This window comes from Vidua chalybeata, chromosome 6, assembly GCF_026979565.1.
Source record: "Vidua chalybeata isolate OUT-0048 chromosome 6, bVidCha1 merged haplotype, whole genome shotgun sequence".
Classification (NCBI taxonomy): Eukaryota; Metazoa; Chordata; class Aves; order Passeriformes; family Viduidae; genus Vidua; species Vidua chalybeata.
In genome coordinates this window covers 48484394-48493852 of record NC_071535.1, presented here as the reverse complement: position 1 = coordinate 48493852, position 9459 = coordinate 48484394, and the positions used below count along the sequence as shown (strand labels likewise).

Below are 9459 nucleotides of genomic sequence, written 5' to 3'. Positions count from 1 at the left end.
GCGTGTGGCTAGATGCTGAGACAAACTACTCCTGCAGCTGCAGGGCTTCAGCGTGTTGATTGCTCCAGGTTGGCTTTTCTCCATTATCTTGCGCGTGGTGTCAGTGAACCCCAGGGATAGCTTGCTGCTTGCTGGCCGGGGGGTGCCCGCCTGATTCTTGTTTAAGGGGTTGGTGGTTTTGCTTTATTTACTCTGCCTTGGCTTCAGGCTCTCCCTGTGTCGAGGAGAAGAAAGACACAAACTACGAGGAGTGTGGGGGGGAATAACAAACCAAAGGGAGCCGAGCTCCGGCCGGGAGAGGCCGGGGCGCTCCCGCGGGAAGCCGAGCACCGCGCCCGCTCCGCGCCGATCCCGCCCGGATTTTGCACGTTTCCTTCCCCCCACCCTTTTCCCCCCCCCCCCCCTCCTCCGTTTTTATTTTTTCTCCCTCTATTTTTCTTCTCCATTCCCCCCCTCTCTTCCCTCCCTCTCTCCCTAGCGTGGTTGGATCAGTCTTTTGGTATTTCCTGCCGCCGCCTCCCCCGGGCAGCTGTCCGGCCGCGGCCCGGCGCTGCGCGCTCTCCGTGCCGCCGGGGGAGCGGCTCGGTGGGGCCCACGCGTGTCCCCGCTCCCGTCCCACGCGTGTCCCGGCGATGCGGCGGCTGGGCGCGGCGTGCTGAGCGCGGCACCGCGCGGGGGCTTGGCCGCCCCGGCCAGGTAAGACGCACCGGACATCCCCACCTTCGCCTAAAAGCCACATCCTCCCCCGAATCCCCGAAGCTATCCTCCCCAAAATACCCTGTAAAAGCAAATACCGGCCCCCGCTTCCCGCCCTAAATTATTCCAATAAATCCATTCCCCCCGCCTCCTATGGTAGCTGTTCTTCCTGTCGCCCGCGCTGCCGGACTGCCTATTTTTAAGTATAACGTGGTACCTCAGATTCGGCTTGCGGACGGCGTGATTTCAGCGAGGGTCTGAGTGCTGGCAGCTCTGGGAGGGTAACCTGCCGCCTGTGCCCGTGCTTTGTGCCCAGGCTGTGCGTCGCCGTTTCTACGTTTGCCTTTTGGGCTTTGGCGACGGGAGCTGTGGGGTGGCTCCCCTTGCCCCCCGACTTCTCGGCATGGCAGGGCTGGGAGGCCAGCAAGCGGCTGGTGTGGCGTGTGGAATGGCGTGCTGTCAAGGAGACCTGATTTCTTTAGACATGTGGGCATATCTGGTAGGTGGAATTAATTTTTAATGTACTTCTTCCAGCATGGTGAGGAACTAGTGAGGAGACTGCATTGTTACTAACTGGCTACATTTAATTGACAATAGTAATTACCTTTCCTATAGGTGCTTGTACAGATACCATAGTGGAGATCATAGGCATCACTGTCTAAAAGCCAGATTCTGGAATCCTGAGTTTAGAAATGCTTTAACTTGCACTAAGTGAAGCAAGGCAGCATTCCTAGAGAAATAAACACATAAGCACATGTGACTGGATCAGTTGAATCAGAAACCATATTTTTCAAGTGCTGTGCAAACCTAAAACATTGTAGCGTGAAACAATTGTTTAACATAAGTGAGGGAGAAAATTCTTTAAACGGTGTAGCAACCTCCTCACTTCATCCAGCTGTAGCAGTATCTTTGTTGTCAAAATATTCCTTCCCCCTCTTTCACTGATATAGGAGATAGCAACAGTATTCAGCAATGTCTGTACCAGAGAACAGCCATTGCACTGGATGTGTCCCCAGCTACCACCTTTCCTCCTTGGCAGCAAGTTTCCAAAAAGGTGTGAGTGGGGAGGGAGAGACAGAAGCCTCAAGCCAGGCTCTGTGTCTGGCAAGTTCTCTTCCCCAAATCGGAGATGGGTGGTTCTCAGTTGGGTAGTTCCCAGTAGGATGGTAGTGACCCTGGGAGTATCCCCACCCTGACTGGGCAAGAAGGGGGACAGAGCTAGGCCAAAAGGACCTGGGGACAGCAAGGGAGTCAGATTCAGTTCCAGGGGTTACAGGGGTTATTTTGCAGCACTATTGATGGAGGTACAGACAGCAGTTCTCTGATTCAAGGGAGAAAATGTAGGCCATAGTCCTGCCCACTGCCTGTTTTGGTTTGAAGAGGACAATGTGAACCTAAGGAATGATTTTGTCATGGTGATGCATAAAAGTAACTGAAAGGCAGATTTACTGCTCTCATCTTTTCCTGGTGCTTAATTTAATTTTCATGTGCTTTATTGCAACATTGATTCATCAGGTGAGTGGGAGGGAGGCTTGTAGAGTACAGGTGGTTCAGTTTCCATTACTGGCTTTGATATTTCTCAAGGTGCTTTCTTGGCTACAGCAGGAGAAAAATGGCTCTGTGACTGTGGTTTGGAATCCAGGATATCTCTAGAGAAAGGCCATTCCTATAATCTGTAATGTGCAGTGTTTGAAATCACTGTGCCATGCTCAGAGCAAAACTGAGACTCGACTAATTCTTATTATGTTCATAGATCAAAAATTTCTGTTAAGCTAATCTGAATTGGGTTAGACTCACTTCATGTCCAAGGGAGCTGTTATCTGCTGGAGGCAATTGTGAGATTGTCAGTGTTGCCACTGCTGAAGGTCTTTTAGTGCTGGATCACAGTGTCAGCTGTGCCCTGCTGCTTCTGAGCTGTGGAGCACACACCTCCCTCTGCAACTGCACAGATTTGTGCTGTTTGAGCTCCTGTTTTATTTGGGGGAAAAGCTTCATTTAGTGTTTTTTCTCCTGACCTCCCTGCCTTTGAAGCATTAATAGCACAGTGTTTTCTCAGCCAGAAATGCTGCTCGTCACGCTCCATTCCTCAACATGAAATGTCTCTGGCAGCATGTTGTAGATGTTTGTGCATGCCTGCTGTGGTTACTAAGGTAAAGGAAACACAAGAAACAGCTCAGGGAATGGGAACAATCCAAATGCCAGATACACACGGGTTTGGGCAGGAATGACAGTGACCTGCTCTGCCAGCGTGTCTCAGTGTGGGACTGGGCTTGCTCACTCCTCATGCAAGCTCCTGACTGTCACTGCTGGTGTTTATGCTGTGCTTTAGAGTGTCAAGCATGTTGAGACTGAGCAAACTCCTCCCAGGTGCTGCTCAGCCCTCATTTTGGAGCTGTGTGGTTGTGGTGTAGTTAATTGTACAGGACCATGTCTAAATCACAGGTTCTGCCTCCATCCCAGCTCCTCCCCACTACTGTGGCTTCTTCTGGTCATGCAATAAAGGAGGAAGGAGACAATCATCCTGAAAAACACCCTTTTGATAAGTAGCCACTGAGCCTCTGTGGAGGACTAAGGAGCAGTGTACAATCTGCCTGGGCTTCCACGTTTCTTAATTATTGGAATACTCTTTCTCTACTCAAGGCATGGGAGTGTTGTGCTTGCATCAGGCTCTAGGTACTGTATATGCATCTGTGTAATACAAAAAGGTCAAGGGACTAAAGGGGAATATTCTGCGAAATTGGAAGCAGCTAACAGCAGGCTAGTAAGAGTTACGTGTAAATGGTTTCTGCCCGTCACAGAAAGGAGAGTGATATGAACGGGGGATTAGGGTTAGAAGGTTAGAATAGTCCAGCTGCTTGTGTGGTGGTGTTTTTAAATTTCTTTTAAGCTGCATAAAAACCATGGGCATATCCCTTGTTCTTTAGTCTCAGTCTTCTGTAGTGTTTGTAGAGCTACAGTTGAAATTGTGCCATTTTTTCCTTTACTGAAAATTGAAAAGGCTCAATTCTCATCTTTGTTTAATAAACAGCCAGCTGTATACCTGGGCTTTCCTTTTGCAGTGTGCCACTGAGGTCTGTGCTCTGTCCCGATATCAATAACTTTACTGTGCTGGCAGTTTTCCTGATAGTAGTTTTTCCTATGTGTTTTGTTAAACTCCATGCCAAGCTTCAACTTACTGGGAATTGACTGCAGGGCTGTATGAGTTTGAGTGTTTTGGCAACCCGGTTACCATTTGCATGAGTAAAAAATTGCATCAGTGAAAAATGAACTAGCTAAAGGCAAAAGAGAAATCCTTAATAAACTGGGATGTGTGCAGCTCTCCTTGTGGGGGGGGGGAGGGAGGAAACTCAACATGGGGCTTGCCTGCTTCGTCCTATCTAATCTGTCAGTGAATCAATCAATGCGAAATTGTACCCCCAAGGAAGAATGTAATAGCTATTTTGTGTGTATTCCCAAACTGGAATGCTACTGTAGTAGAGTCCTGAAGGGTGTGCTGTCTAAATTGATCAGCAGAAACCAAGATAAAAGCAGACTTGCTGCTAATCTATCAGATGTGGCAGAGAGGCATGGAGGGATGAAATGTCTCATTCTGTGTTGAGTGCAAAGCTTAAATGTGAGCTTGGTCCTTCTGAATCCCAGCACTTCAGGCACAAAAGCAGTGTTCTGATAGCCCTCCTTCAGTTTTCTCTCAGCAAAATCATGAGATTGCTCGGAAAGGCACTTTAATTTTCATGCCAATGCATTTTGTTGCAGACAGCTGTTGTAGTGTCATTGTTCCTTCCCACCTTCAGTGCTGCAGAGGCAGCTCGGCTTTTGTGTTTTTTGATGCCAGTTAAGAGTGCAAAGCCTATGCTAGTACTGCATTTTTGAACTGATTTGCTCTTTTCTCAGGTTAAAATTACAGGGAATTCTCTCCTCACAGCAATATATTGCCATGTGCCAAGGAGGAGAGGAGGGGAATTCTGTTCCGTTGCACGGTATGGGTAACTGTTGATCATTGTGAATAATCTTTGCAGAATGAAAAGAGCAATTTAAATTTCTTTTGTGTTATTGTTTTGATGTTTTTGCACTTTCTCTTTTTTGGTATGACTTCAGCATCAGGAGAGAATCACTTTTTTGTAGAAGTAGGAGGTGACCAAGGCTTTTATACACTTTATCAAACATTGCACAGTTCATCTGGGGAGCTGTTGCTGGCTCATCTGTAAAATCCCTGAAATGTGAATGTGAAATTGCCACTGGAATTAATGCTCTGTCAGAGTGGTTATTCTGGCAAGATCCTGGCATGGATGCAAATAAATGAGATTTCCATTTTATAAGATGAATCTTTGTCTTTTCTTTCTGTCTTGCCATGAAAAAGAACCTTTTGCACTGCTGCAATCCTGACAGTTGCTGATGCAGTGAGTTATTTTTTCCCCTTACCTTACTAAGGAAAGTAATCTGGAATTGCAGATAATTTCATTTTCTTTCACATGTGGGTCAGACAATTCAGGTCTAAGCAGTTGTGGTTTTTTTTGTTTGTTTAGTTGTTTTTTTTTTGTTGTTGTTGTTTTTGTTTTGTTTTGGGTTTTTAGGGGTTTTTTTGTGCATTTGTAAATCCTTACTTGGACTAGGAAGGCTTTCAGTGGGCACTGAATGCACTGTACAAATTATAGCATTAGTGGGCAAGGCAGTAATTTAAACCGCCTTCCATGGCACTCTGTTGTTGTAATCTAGAGCAGGACACAGGTGTGTTAGATATGAAATACAAAGTGTTGGTATTTTTCAGTTTCGTTTATAGTGGATTTTCTTCTTTCCATTTTGACATCTGTCATTTGCCCCAGCCTCCTTGTCTTGCTCTGCCTTTGTAACCCTTCTTGGCTCTTGAGTGTGTTTTTTGGTATTGTGAGGTTTTGGGTTTTTGGTTTTTTTTGGTTGGTTAGTTTGGATTTTTTTTTTTTTTTTTTTTTTTTTTTTTTTTTTTTTTTTTTTTTTGGACTGATGAACCACCCAGGCTTTGTTGCCTGTAATCCGACTGCTGTTGCTGCCTGAATTTCTCTCTGGTTTCCAGGTCCTGGGAGGCACCTTGGCACACCTGCAGCAATTTATTAATACCTGCACTCATTTATTCCTACACCTATGCATTGTAGTAGACTTGGGGAGCTCCACTTGCGGACAAGGCTGGAGGCTGCTTAAACCAAGCCTAGACTGTCAGGCTTCTAAACTAGTTTTTCCCAAGCTGATGTTCAAGTTCTGGCTTGTGGAATCCCTTGGCGTAGGTGCTGAAAGCTTTCTTTTCCAAGGGGGTGAGGTGTGCTAAGAAGCTGGGAGGTTATCCTAGCCATGAGTATATCTGAGAAGTGTAGTGCAGGGTCTCTCATTTCTCAGTTCCCTGAGAAGGTACATGGCCAGGATGTGTCAATATCAGCTTTCCATGCTTTTTTCATCCTCTCTCTGCCTGGATTGTGTTCTTTGGTGTCAAGGTCTCTTATTGGAAATTCACACAATATTTAGAGCAGTATTGCCTTGGATTCTGCTGGGCTATTCTGAAATATAAATAAAAACAATCTCATTAGGTAAGCAAGATACTGAATAACTTGTCTAAAAGGGCTAAGACAGTGTGTGCAACAGTGCCAGTTTTATTCTCTTTGAACAGGTGCATCCCTGTGAGGAAATAAAAGGTAGGTAGGGACCAAGTGAGAAACATTGAGCAATAACAGACTGTGACTCAGAAGCAATTTAACCATAATAATCCTGACGGCACTAAAGGTTCTTTTTCTGAGAAATGCACAATATGCTGTTCTCTGCCATAAAGCTGTTGTCAGCTGACATCATCGTGTTAACACAAGACTTGCTGTTATCCACAAGATGCACAGTTAGCAGAAAGCACTTCCAGTGCTGGCTGCTAATTATTACTAATGTTCTCCCAATTGTTGAAAAACAATATATTAAAGATATTTCCTGCTTAATATTTTATTCTTGATGGCTGGTAAGCTTATTTTGTATTAAAAATAATGCTTCTAATATCACTCCAAGTATTACCAAGCTAGCATTTAATTTATTTAGGAGAACACAGAATGGCCATTTACCAAATGCCTCTCTTGAGTACCTGTTGTAGATGCTTTGTAATTTTATGGTGGTGGTTTTTTTTTTTTTTTAAGAATACCAGTGTGGAAATTTATGTCTTTTTTTTTTTTTTTAATCATGACCCTCTCAAAGTCTGTGTGCTTTCCCATTGAGTTCATGTGCTTTTTATCCTGTATGTGTCTTGGAGAAATCACATTAATGATGTATCACTAGCCAGAGACAGCTTTTCCTGAAAGCACACAAAGGCAATAATTTACCTTGTGATTTTATAAAAGGCAGACTTTTTTTCCCTCATATTAAAAAAAGGAAACTGTTAAGGTGAAGGAAAGTGAACAGAGAGTTGGTGTTCAAGTCCTATCTCTGCAATACCATTAATGAGATTCTCCCATTTTCCCTTGGAGATGTGGTATTGAATTTAGAAATAGATTTTGAACAATTTTACACTGAACATCTCACTTTTCTGCTCACTGAATAGCTATAAATCCTTATTGTTTAATAGCTATCTTCACTTTTAACTGATAGAGTTTCATAGAGGTAAGGTAATAGCTCTGAAAAGGTAAGATTTTTCTAGACACTGTTTAATTAATTTTACTGTAATTATATTAAGTGCTAAATTGAAAGAGGCTTTTCTAGTTAAGATGAGGATAATGAATAGTTGTGTGTTATTACCATAGCCACAATGGGGGAAGGAAAAAGTGATTTAAGTTCTGCTTGAGACAGAAAGAAAGAAAACCTGCCCCAATGTAGTCCTTAATAATTTATTTTCCCCTCTCTATCACTGACTCCCAGGTTTTGCTAGAAGAGTTTTCTGCCCTTGTAGCTCAGGGATGCAGCAGTTTATGAAAGGAATCAGCAGGCACTCCAAGTAAAAATGGCTGTAGAAATAGAGTGAAGAACCAGATTGCACCCTCCAGCCAAGCCTGGGGCTACACAGGCAGGGGTACACACAGCAAATTCCATTGTAGCTCTGAAGGCACTGCAGTGTAGCATGACTCCCCCGAGGCTCTGCTCCCTCTGTTCTTTGTCCACACTTCAGAGAAAGCTGTGGTTTGCTGCTCTTTTCTGCTTGGAGCAAGTTGCAACATCTCATGTCCCTGGGCAGGTTGAGTGGGTGCACCCAGCTCTCTGTGCCCTCCACCAGCACCTGCCTCTGCTGTTCTTACCGCCGGAGCTGCGGCACTTTGTGCTGTTGCTTCCCTCCATTGCCCTTGTCTGAGAGCCTGAGCAAATCACAAGGTGTGCAGAGTTGTGTACCCCATGTAAAAACACACCAGCTCACTGTTTATGCCACTTTTATAATGGAACTGCTGTAAGCATACCCTGCCTCTCCATATGCATAAAAGTGTTTTATCTGGGGCAGGATTTCATTGTGTCCTTGGAAGTTGAAGCTGTAAAGGGGAAAACCAAATCATGTTCCCTAGTTTATTCACCTCTGTACCCCTGGGGTCCAAGACACCACTTCTGTGCAGTGTTTCCTGCACTGGTTTCCCTTGCTGTCCTGCTAGGACTGCTGCCAAGTTGATCTACAGGGACTTGTTCCATACAAGTGTTTATCTCCTGGGAGTTGCACTCGTGCTGTGCTCTTACCTCTCAAAGTCTATCAAGACTGCATGTGATTGTACTTGACATTTGTGATTTGGGCTAGATGTGAACCCCTGGGGAAAGGCAATGTGTGAATTATTTAATCTCTTGAGCATTCCAGGCCCCTGTGTAAAAAGCATTAAGCAATATGGGGCTTTTTCTTGCCTTAAGAGAAGGTCTGTGTCAGCCTTGCTTGAACTCTCAGAAAGTTGAGTATTTTGAGCACTAAACTTCATACCATTGTTCTAAATTGATTGGAGTGCAATTACGGGGGACCAATGTAAGCAGTGTTTGCTCCCAGATGGACCAAAAATATTCCTGATAAACCTTCTGTTTTCTTCCCTTCTCTCTCTCCTTCTCTTCTCCAGTAATTTGGTTCTTCTGGATGAGACAGGCTGAGGCAATGCAAGTAGGATAATTTTGTGGTTAGGGCATTTGGCTTTGAAATCAGGAGATCAGTGTTAGTTCCTGCTTCCATCACAGGCCTCCTGTAGCTGTGGGGAGATTGCTTGCACCTCTGTGCCTCTGTCTTCACCGGAAAAATAACAAAGTAAGTTTTGGGGTTGGGTTTTATTTATTTTCCTGTGTTGGCCTACAGGGCTCTGTTATGAGGGCAGGGAGAGGGTCTGATCTCTTCTTGGGGTTATTTGGCATTGTCTGCTGGACCAGTTCCAGCCAGAGTATGCTTGTTTGCTCTCTGGATAAAGCTACTAGGAAGTCTTAAAATACATATTTTTTCTTTCATTTTTATTCACTACCATTCTTTTGTCATGCTTTTTGCTTTTATTTAACATCAAAATTAAATGGTGAGTTAAGTAGTGTAGCTTTTAATAATGTGTAGAAAATGAGTTGAGCTGTACACATAGATGGTGCCGGTAGGAAGTCTGGAATTATCCCGTAGTGTTTTTAATGGGCAGTCCTACTGCACTGTGAGCTGTTGGCTCAGTGAGTCTGTCTTAGATGAGCTACAGATGAGACTCCCAGTATTGTAAATATGTGTGCCATTTAGCTTTGAGTACCAGGAAATGAAACGGCGTCGGAAATAATAAAAAGCTTTATTTTACTGAAGTCAGTAAAACAATGTTTTCTTCAGAGTGATTTGGAAGTGGACTTTAGAAA

At 44.4% G+C, this 9459-nt stretch overlaps 1 protein-coding gene across 3 annotated transcripts in view; it reads left to right on the top strand.

Annotated features, from left to right (window-relative positions):
* OSBPL5 (oxysterol binding protein like 5) overlaps positions 1 to 9459 on the top strand; it is a 133585-nt gene continuing 124126 nt past the window's right edge. Inside the window, exon 1 of one of the 3 annotated variants that reach the window (XM_053946131.1) lies at positions 1 to 68. The gene's annotated coding sequence lies outside the window, so the exon portion shown is untranslated. Of the gene's footprint in view, positions 69 to 541; positions 697 to 3352; positions 3370 to 9459 lie in introns of those variants that run through there. The other 2 variants (XM_053946134.1, XM_053946132.1) reach the window with 2 other exon arrangements.